General features: G+C 46.9%; 1 protein-coding gene across 1 annotated transcript in view; it reads right to left on the minus strand.

Annotated features, from left to right (window-relative positions):
- Positions 1-6691, minus strand: part of LLGL2 (LLGL scribble cell polarity complex component 2) — a 78364-nt gene extending 71673 nt beyond the window's left edge. The window contains exon 1 of the mRNA XM_043999381.1: positions 6564-6691. The gene's annotated coding sequence lies outside the window, so the exon portion shown is untranslated. The remainder of the gene's footprint in view (positions 1-6563) is intronic.
- Between the last annotated feature and the right edge of the window lie 1495 nt (positions 6692-8186).

Below are 8186 nucleotides of genomic sequence, written 5' to 3' on the forward strand. Positions count from 1 at the left end.
TAATTTTGTATAAGAAAACTCAAAGGAAAAAAATGAAAGAAAGTGAAAAATAGCATGCTTCAGTCTGTGTTCAGTCAATTATCAATTTTTTCTTGGCAGGTGGATAGTATCTTCATCATAAGTCCTTTGGGACTGTCTTGGATCATCGTATTGCTGAGCATAGTTAAGTCATTCATGGTTCTTCATCAAACAATATTGCTGTCACTGAGCACAACGATCTCCTGGTTCTGCTCACTTCACCATCCATCAGTTCATATAAGTCTTTCAGGCCTTTCTGAAATCATCCTGCTTATCATTTCTTATAGAACAATATTCCATCACCATCACATTCCACAGCTTGTTTAGACATTCTCCCATTGATGGGCATTCCTTTGTAAATGTTTGGGTTTTTTTGTTTTGTTTTGCCTTTTTTGTGGGGCAATGAGGGTTAAGTGACTTGCCCAGGGTCACACAGCCAGCAAGTGTCAAGTGTCTGAGGCCAGATTTGAACTCAGGCCCTCCTGAATCCAGGGCCACTGCATTATCCACTGTGCCACCTAGCTGCCCTATAAATGTCTGTTTTTGATAATTAAGGTTTAGCTGCCACCCTCCTCCACCATTTCAGCAGGGGTAGATAAATATACAAAGATTCCAAAGCAAAAGGCAGCAGCCAGAGGAAAAACTATGGTTCACAAATTCCAGAGAAACAGAACTCAGGTTGGGGAAGTAAGGAATGTGAGGTTAACACTCCTGGATTGCTTCCCCTTCAACTCCAAAATTTCAATTTCCTTTTCTATGCCCTGCTCTATGCTGTACCCTAACCGGAGGGGTGGAGATGCAGAGGAAACAGTAAAAAACGAGAGCCAAGCACATGGAAAAGGGAAGTGGAGGCAAGAAAACTAACAGGCAAACACTTCAAGCATTTGTTTTGGCCACAAAGCATAGCTCCGTCCAGTTGGGTGGTATAGGATAAGCCACCTGAGAGCATTATTCAGATGTCCAGTTCCATTCTGAAGCCTCTTTCCCTTCCTCAAGCATTGACAAATGGCTACCAAAAATATACAGGGCAGGGGCGACTAGGTGGCGCAGTGGATAAAGCACCAGCCCTGGATTCAGGAGTTCCTGAGTTCAAATCCGGCCTCAGACACTTGACACTTACTAGCTGTGTGACCTTGGGCAAGTCACTTAACCCGCATTGCCCCGCAAAAAAAAAAAAAAATATATATATATATATATATACAGGGCATTTTCAAGAAAATGGATGGTTAGGGGCACAAAGAGAGGATAGCTAGGTGGTGTAACACTGGGCTTGGAATCAGGAAGATTCATATTTATGAGTTCGGGCCTTAGATACTATCTGTGTGACCTTGGGCAAGTCATTTAACCCTATTTGCTTCAGTTCCTCTTCTGTAAAATGAGCTGGGGAAGGAAATGGCAAACCACTCCCAGTATCTCTGCCAAGAAAACCCCAAATGGGGTCACGGGAGAGTTGGACAAAACTGAAAAGTGACAGGCACAAAGAGGGTCTCCGATTTTGTCTGACCCAGAAAAGGATTGAGGTAAAACTGCATACTAGGCTTAGTCTCTCCAGACAGTAAAAGAACATAGCTGAGGTGAGAGTTCTATCCAGTGGCCTGGCATCCTGAGGATTTTTCTAACCTGCTTTAAGGAGATTATGTGGGCCTGCTGCAGGCCTGGGCCCCACAGCACCCAAGCACTCAGTCACATTTCCAAGGATGTCCACCTACTCTAAACCCTAGGATCATTGTGACAGTCGCCTAAGGAATAAACTCTGGTCTCCTCGAAATTCCTGAGGCACATAGTTAGAAATAGAGCAGTTACCCTACCCACTCCTTAGAAGCCTCTCCTAGACCAAGAATTCAATCTAAATCTCCTGAAAAGAGAAGAACTACTGGGGTGATTCTCCAGAACACCAGCTTAATCTTCCACCCCAACCATTCTCCTCAATTCTTTGTCCTAGGAACCACAAGCGCCAGGTCCTTGGGCTCTGAAAGGTGAGTTTTCATTTTATTTTGCGAGGAACCAGGCCTTCACATCGCTTCCTGGAGATCACCAAACCAAGCAGCCAGTGGAGTATATCTCTCTTCCCCCCATAATTTTCCAACTCCCTTTACTTATACATTATTTTTTCTATTAGAATGTAAGCTTTTTGAGGGAAGTGATGTTCTAGATTGCTTGCTAGCACTGGCAGATAATTAAGTGCTTAATAAACGTTTGTTCATTCATTCATTCACTCATTTGTTCATTCTTTCCTTTATTCATTCCTCTGCTAGGCCCTGAGAGAAGATCTTCCACAATGCAGGTGAGAAGGCCACTACAGGACAAGTACATACAGGGAGCATAGTCCCTAACTATGTGCCCCATTCATTGCCCTCCAGACAAGGCTGTGGCCATTCTCTCCTCCCTTTCATTCTTTTTTACCTAGCACTGAACCTCTCCTCTGGGTGTCCTTCTTCTGCCACCCCTCCCCCCTTAGCACAGGGCCAGTGCCTGTGTATATAGTAAGTTTAATAAATACTTCTTGTTAGCCCCTAAATGAGAGGGTTGGATCAAATGACCTCAAAGGTCTCTTTAGGCTCTAGGTCTTTTGAGCCTCTGATCTTTGCTCACTCTGAGTTCATGGAGCTTCATTCAGAATTCATGATGGTTTGTTGTTTTTTTTAATAGCAGGTTCAAATCCTGACTGGAAAGATTTGGGCAGCAAATGAAAAAAAATCACCAACAAGGCTAACAAGTTTCCTGGCTCATGCCAGAGAGGGGCTCTAAGAGCTGAGAACTTTTTTTGCTCAAGCAAAATTTCCATAAGCAACTAATGAAGAGGCTTCCTCTGTGATCTTTCCTGGGGCCACAAAGTCACCAGGCTTAGGTTGGAAGGCTAAATTGGCAAATAAGGGGATAATATTCTTAAGGACACTAGGCCCCTGGGAAGAACTTTCCAACTCCAAAAGCTCTGGGTGTTTGTGCTTGCTTCCCCTGTTCTTAACCTGGGCTCTGTAACTTTGTTTTTGGTTTTTGTTTCCAATATTTGATAACTGTATTTCAATATAATTGGCTGCCTTTGTGATGGTGTATTTTATGTATTTACAAATATCATCCTGAGAAGAGGTCCATAGGTTTCAGACAGCCAAAGGGATCCAGGACACAAACAAAGGTTAACAAACCTGTGCCCTAGCCCATAATTCTTGGCCCAGGCCCTAGAAGCTCCATGAAGAAGCACATGTGTTACCATTTGTGGGATGCAGAATTAATGAGGCAACCAGGGCAACCTAGACATAGAGCAGGGATCTCTACCACAGATACACAGGTCCAGTGACCAGATAGATACCTCAAATACTTGAGAAGCCAAAGCCTGAACAAAGTCGAGACACAAAACATGATAGGTCCCACAAAGTCTTGACTGTCCCAGAAGGCAATAGAAGGCAGCAGCTCTGCCTGAGCCCCTGGAAAACTTTGCCCAATGACCATGTACCACGGGAATTTGTACGCCCTGTCTGATGGAATATTTGAAACAGTGAGCCTAAAAGAACACACACACACACACACATTCCAAGACTTGTCAGAGTTAGCAATCTGGCTACTTTCAGCAGTGGTCACTCCCTCTAACTCAAGCCAGCCACTCTTCTCTCAAGTTAGTTTCACTAAAGACCTGGGATTACGCCGGAGGGAACTCTGGTTTTCCAACCCCTGATTCTTCCATGTAACAGAAAAAAAGCACACACAAACAGATCATTTAACTAGGTACTACTCAACCAGCTTCTGTCCTTGATTCAAAAATATGCTAATCAAAACTCCAGCATTATCTGCACATACTCCAACCTCCCCCCCCCCAAAAAAGCCTAGGTCAAGATTTAGAGGATGCTGAAAACAAAAGGTTAAAAAGTTTTCTTGGGTCACTTATTTAGGAGGTGTAATGGAAGGAGTATTGGACTTAGAAGTTAAGAAGATCTGAATGCCCATCTTACCTCTAATGCTTCCTAGCTGTGTGGCCCTGGGCAATTTACTTTGCTTCTCAGTCTCAATGCGCTTATTTGTAAAATGGGGATAATATTAGCACTTAGGATAAAAATGAGAATACTTTAAAGCACTCTACAAACCTTAAAACACTATATAAATACTTATATTCATTTCAGGTTCTATGCCATACCGTCACTTCAAAAAGATATAAGCATTTTCCCAAGGGGGGTTGGGGGACATTTTTGTACTCTCCCCCACCCCCAGGATCCAACGGATCTCAGTCTCTTGAAATTCTGCCTGGTAGCATCAAAATTATTTGACCAACCAGCTTCAGATATGTTATAGATAATGCAGTGGATGTGTGCTGTGCTGGACTTGGGAGTCCAGAAAGCTGAGGTTCAAATCCTACCCAAGACAGCTATAGGACTCTGGGGGATTTATTTGGCCTCAGTTTCCACATCTATAAAATGGGGATAATAATATGTAAAGGGTTTTGCAAACCTTAAAGGATTATATAAATGCTAGCTATTATTATTAATAATAATAATTATTATTATTATGTGCATTCATTTGGTGTAAGGGAAACAGGTAAGGAACTGGGAGGAGAAAGTGACCAGTTATCTAGTCCTGGCTCTCTCTTACTGATTTTGTGATCCAAGGTAAATTAGTTCATTTCTCAGGCCGGGCCTCAGTGTAGTAGTTATCAGTAAATAGAGTGCAGGTCTATTCATCAGCTGTAGTAAAATGGAAAGTGCAAGGGATTTGAAGGGAAAGGACCTGACTCTCGATTTTGACCTGTAATTGCTAATTGAAAGAGCCTGGATAAAAATCTCTCCTTTTAAATTTTATTATTTATTTTTTTAAAACAGTATGCTTATCTGTTAAAAAATGGAGCAGTTGGTCTAGATTATTGCAAGGGGTGCTTCCAAGCCAATGATCCTATGATGAGATAACCTCTACATTTCTATGGTTATCCGGAACATTCTTTGAAATATCTTTCTGGCCTATTTGTTGACCCTGTGAATGAGGTAATATGTGTAAACCACTTAGCCCGGTGGCTGGCACCTAGTAGCCGCTATCTACAATCTTATTCCTATTCCCTTTCCCCTGTTACTATTAGGCTGTGATCTTCTTGAGAGGCAGGGCCGTCTGTTGCCTTTTTTTGAATCCCCAACTCTTTGCAGAATGCCTCCAACATAAAAAAGCACTTAATAAAGGTTGACTGAGGTCTCCATCCTCCCTCTCTTCCTTCTTGCCTCTCTATACCTCCAATTATTCTCATTTGTTTCTCCTCTCCCCACCCCCCACCCCCTCAGTCCGGCACCATAGCCAGGGCTTGGATCCTCGGCCTTTGTGTGCTTTGTGGACAAGCAGTATCCCCTCCCCAGCGACAGACATTTTCATTAACTCCAATTTCCCAACAACCACGTGCAGCACCTGGTCCATAAAACCACACTTCATTCCAACTCACTCCAACCAGAAGAAGCACGTGGGCTAAAGGTCTCAAGTAAATGGCTGACAGTTCCCTGATTTTTTATTTTTTTTTAAGTCTGATTCAAGCTCAGAATAGGGAGGTCAGTTCGGCATTTACCTTGGCACAACAGGAGTTGCCCTCTCAGACCCATTCCAGAAGCAGATGGGAAAAGAGTGGAAGGGGAAGGAAAACTGGGTGTGGGGATCCTCTCCTAAACCTCTGTAGATGCCCAGCTCTCATTACAACAGTGGTCAAACATTCCAGCCAGATCAAGAATTAAGAATGACTCCAAGATCCTTTTTTTTTTTTTTTTTGCCCTGGGGATCACTGGGATTTTCCATTTCTCTTTAAATCTCTACTTCCTACCCGCTCTCTATTTAGTGCGGGCAAGACTCCCCAACTTCAGGTCCCAGCTTTTCGACCCAACCAGGATCCGAAACGGCCCGGGAGGGGAAGGATGTGTGAAAACACAGGTACCGCGAAGAGCTAGAGCGAGCGATACCAAGTTAGCCGTCGGGCTTCCTGTGTCTGCTCGCAGAGGATTAAGAGGCTCCCAGAGTCCGGAGCCCCAGCGCGCACAGAGCCGGAGGTGAGTGGCAGGGATTAAATGACTCCAACAGGTCCCTTCTGGAGAAAAGGAGAGCTAGAAAGTAACTCTCTCGTTCAGGAAGCAGGAAAAAGCCCCCCAAGCCAGCAGCTGGGGGCGGAAGGGGTGAGCGGCTCTCTCTGGCCAAGCAGTCTGGCGAGCCCCTGGGCGCGGCACCCCCTCCCCCACCTGGGGCTGGGCACCTGTTCCACCACAGCCAAACCCCAAAAACGATTGTGCAAACTAGAAACCCAAGTTCCATAACCAATCACGGGCGGATTACGCGGAGGGAAGTTCCGGGCGGGCGCCGCTTTCTACAGGTGCTGCGCTCTCCCGGGAAGCCGCCGGGAGCCCGGACGGGGAGAACCCCAGCTCTGGATCTCTCACCAGCGTCCCTGAAGGTAACTCCTCGGACCTTCGGCGGTCGTAGCTCCGGCCTCGGTGCACGCGCATCCTCACCCAGCCCGGCTTAGCCTGTCCCCCTGACCCCCGGGCGCCCTCAAAGGGCAGATCCCCAGGTGGTGGCCTCAGCCCCGCGCCCTCTCTCACCTGCAACTCTGGACCGGTCGCTGCCCCGAGGCCTCGGCGTCTGCTGGAGCCTGCAGCCGGCTCGGCTTAGCTCCCCTTCGCCTGGCCCACGGGCTGCTAGGGAGCCGTCTCCTTCCTGGTCACCTCCACCGCCCCGAGCCGGGGAGGAGGTGGAGCACGCCCAGTTATTTACATAAAGAGCGGGGAGGGGCCCCGATCCTCCGGAATAACCGCGAGGCCCCGCCCCATCCTCCAGAGAAGGGCGGAGAAGGGTGTCCCCTCGGTCCCGCCCGACGGCCCCCAGGACACTCCTGGGACGAAAGTTCGTGGAACTGGGAAGAATAAGCTAAGGGAGCAGAGGCAAGAGGGGTGGGGGAGGGAGGGAACGTCCAATCCTAGAACCAAGAAAAGGCAAAGGGCGGGGCAAAAGCTGAACGTGATTATTCATGAGCTGGGACTCCACGCCCACCTCCTGGCCTACCTGGGAGTACCTGGGAGTACCTGGGAGCCGCACTACTGTCCCCGCCCCGCCCTGTGTTCCACCGCCTGAAGTAGTTCTCCAAAGGTTGCTCTCCAGTCCTCCAGCCCCTCCCCCACCACCAAAGACGGCTAAGGTGGGGAGGGGGCTGTCCTTCCTATAAAATCCTTTCTGCTCTGAAGAGTCTTCATTATCTTACTAATAAAGGATTATTAGCTGACAAAACGTCCAGTTTCTAGAATGAATGAAAAAAAAATTAAGTACTTGCTAGATGCCACGCACTACTTCAAAGCGTCAGGGATACGATTTTTAAAAAGGGACAGTTTCTGCCCACAGGGTGCTTACATCCTAATAGAAGACGACTCATGTAAACCAGAAGTGATGGGGAAGAAGGTTTTGTTTTGGGGAAATGGAACGGGGGTCTCTGGGCAGGCATTTGAGTGAGATGGCATGGGTGGATGCCTGGACTTGATGTGAAGATGAAGCATCTTCTGGCATCGGATTAAATTTTGAGGTAGGTGCCTCCCCCCAATCTCTCAGAGCACAAGAAAGGCTTTGGGATTTAGCTCTGCCCCTTCTGTGGGTAGCAGCAGAACGAATGTGAGGGAGCTGGTGAATGTGGGAGCCTGGAAGGCAGGGGACACATGGGGACTTCATGATATGTCCCACAGAACAGCTGTTCCCACAAGGAATAACTTAGAACCCTTGCCTTGTTGCAGCTCAGAGGATGGCTCTCTATACACCCATCCTCTCTACCCTGGCACCTTGAAAGTTGGCAGGAGCTACCATCCTGATACAGAAACCAATCCATCTTCTCTGATGTGGAAGGGGCAGGACCAAGGAGAAGGGGTCCTGAGGAATGAGAGGGAGAATGATAGGTTTTGCCCTATTCTCCTTACTTAAAACCTAAAAATAGGAAAATGCTTTAGAATCAAGTAATGCCAAGCTGCCTCCTCTGCAGATAACATTCTTGTCCCCCCACCCCCCATGCCCCAGAATTGAGTTTAGATGGGGGAATAAAAGTGGATGACACAGGTCTTTGCTCTCCAGGGAAGGTCACAAAAGTGGACAGATTTGACCATTGCTTCCTTCCAGGTGTAGGAATTTTGTGGGTTGTTAGGTGGGTGGGTAACATTTGACACACTACCCTAAAACACACAGTCACA

This window comes from Dromiciops gliroides, chromosome 4 (assembly GCF_019393635.1).
Source record: "Dromiciops gliroides isolate mDroGli1 chromosome 4, mDroGli1.pri, whole genome shotgun sequence".
Lineage (NCBI taxonomy): Eukaryota > Metazoa > Chordata > Mammalia > Microbiotheria > Microbiotheriidae > Dromiciops > Dromiciops gliroides.